Raw genomic sequence first — 2,686 nt, forward strand, 5'->3', positions numbered from 1 at the left:
CAAGTGTATGACCGCCTCGACACAATCGAAGACCAAATATATGCTGTGGAAACGAGGTTGCCTCCTCGAGAAAGTGAGGACGAATTTCTGAATAACTTCGGGGACGAAAACCCTCCCATAGATATGACTGTAGCTGAGAAGCGACTCCAATATTTGGAGGAGCAATTAATGTATCTAAAAGGGGATGACATTTATAGGGAAAATAACCGCAAGTATGAGGCCGTAAGTTCCAAGTTGCCAACCAAATTCAACATGACGGATATTCCTAAATTCAAGGGGCATTAAAACTCTTTGAACCATATCCGTGCCTTCAAGGATTACATGTATACACTACTACATTTAGATTCTATAGCAACACTTTGCTATTGTTGCATAATGTCATATAAATGTTGCAATAGAGTTTATGCAACACTTAATCAAGTGCTACATCAGGTCTTGTTGCATTAGGTCATTGCAACGCTTAATGCAACACTTTTTAATCTGAAGCAACACTTTTGAAAAGTGTTGCATTGGTCATGTTTATGCAACGCTTTTTCAATTGCAAAGGCAACATTTTTTATCTTCTAATGCAACATTTCTTATGTAAAAAAAGCAACACTTCCTGAACTAATGCAATACTTTTCATGTTGATAAGCAACACTTATATCAAATTAATGCAACATTTTTATTTTGGAAACGCAACACTCGTTACGTCCCAAAACAACACTTATAATAAACAAATGCAACACTAATTTATTCAAAAACAACACTTAATAAAGTGCAACGACATAAGGACTTGTAAGGCACGCAACAATTGTAATTCTCTCTAATTGTGCATTCAATTGATTCATCTCAAAATATGTCAATTACATTTCAAAAAAGGATCAAAAGTAGAACTTCGATCGCAAATGTTCAATTATTTAACTAAAACAAATATAACAAATGTTTAAATAGAACAAATAATAATTCTTAACGACTATTTGAAAGCTAGTAATTATAAGTCTTCATTCTTGTATTGTGAGCATATATATGTTGCCAGCCGGACAAAAAATCAACCCGTCATCATTGTTAATACCTCAAATGCAACTTGTAACATAAAAAATAGAACATTATTAGATTTGAGGATTCAAAGGCTCAATAGGCATAGATGATACGTCACACTTAATTATCACGAAATAATAAATAATGCATTAAAGAACAACTAATTAACAAGGATGTGCGAAAAACTAGCCGCCCCTTATTTCTTCTACAGGTACATGATTTACCAGCTAATATTTCATTCATTTTACGCCAAATCTATTCACAAAAACAGCATATGTCAAACAATGTTAACCAAAAGCCATATTGTAATGCTACGTGATGTAATGGGACCTGTAATATAACACGGGCTGTCCTACTCCATTAACCCTTCCCTTCGTTTCCTTACCTTTCCTTCTCCCCCTTTCCTCCATGAGTTTTCTCATAACAAGACGATAACAAAAACCAGAAAGATATGATTCTAATAATCTTCAAAGTTCCAATTTATCAAAATAATGCGGATCAAAGATTAAGTTATATACTAACCTTGTCAAATGTAAGCAAAGAACCAAAGACCACAAATCAAATAAAAGCCAAAGATGCCGGACTGACCTACATGCAAAGCAGTAACAACAGCAAAGCGGCAACATGTAGCAAAACATCTAGTAGTAACAGTAACAGCGACATCAAGAACTAGCGGGACATCGAGATGACAAAGCGGCCCTTGTTGATAGCATCCATCATGACATCAACTAACAGTCATCATGACATCCTGGGTTCTGGCTTCTTTTCTTAATGTCGTCTTCTCATCCATCATGCTGCATATATTAGCCAATTAATTACAAATGGTCATATCAATTACCTAATTGAAATAAACAAGATTTCAAAACAAAAACTTGAGCAGTGGACTAGAATTCCGAGTCAAAGGTAACCGGATTTACAAGATGAGTGTCAATGTTGTTTAAGTCTTGCCCTTCCTCCCTCATATGTGAGTCCTTCGAGTCCTTTCCCTGAAACATTGAAGTCAGATTGAATCAAAAATATGAGATGGGAAATCATTCAAATATCAGAGGATTTCAAACAACTGAGCAGCTTCTTCAAGCATTTTCAATGACTTGTCTACACTCAAGCTCGAAGCATTGCGCTGCTGTCTTGTAATTACGCACTTGAAGCATCTGCAATAAAAATATGCAGAAACATCTTGGTGATTGCCGAAACAGTAAAAAAATAACAAATAAAAACTCGAAGAACAAGATATAGAAGTTTCATAAATAAGGCAAACCTTCAAACCCTCAAGTTTCCGATCATATGAACTACTTATAACTGGCATTTCCCGAGCATAAGCATCATCCAATATTTTGACTTGGATCGTATTCAACTTCTCGCCAGCGTACCATAGGCAATGAAAAACCGCCACTCTCTTCACATATCCATAACCTTTGCTTTGTTCGGGTTCTGACTACATACGATTGCTTTAGTTCATAACACAAGATATTGTGTTTTAAATGAGAAAATTGAGGAAGAGACTCTTGGTTTCCCGGAAGAAGTCGATTCTCAACCATGTACTCGTATATTATCCTCCATTGTTCTTGCAACGGTGATGTCTTGAAGAAGTTGTACAAAGAATACATCCCGCATTTAGATATATTCAGACCATGCGTTTACGACAATGAGATATCAAGAAGACAAG

At 35.7% G+C, this 2,686-nt stretch overlaps 1 long non-coding RNA gene across 1 annotated transcript; it reads right to left on the minus strand.

Annotated features, from left to right (window-relative positions):
* Nucleotides 1-1,726: 1,726 nt before the first annotated feature.
* Nucleotides 1,727-2,451, minus strand: LOC141591103 (uncharacterized). Its single transcript, XR_012520658.1, has 3 exons — nucleotides 2,434-2,451; nucleotides 1,938-2,006; nucleotides 1,727-1,814 (listed from the first exon to the last, which is right to left on the minus strand). It is a non-coding gene; the product is annotated as an uncharacterized LOC141591103 (long non-coding RNA).
* Between the last annotated feature and the right edge of the window lie 235 nt (nucleotides 2,452-2,686).

The sequence above is a fragment of the Silene latifolia genome, chromosome 7 (assembly GCF_048544455.1).
Source record: "Silene latifolia isolate original U9 population chromosome 7, ASM4854445v1, whole genome shotgun sequence".
Classification (NCBI taxonomy): Eukaryota; Viridiplantae; Streptophyta; class Magnoliopsida; order Caryophyllales; family Caryophyllaceae; genus Silene; species Silene latifolia.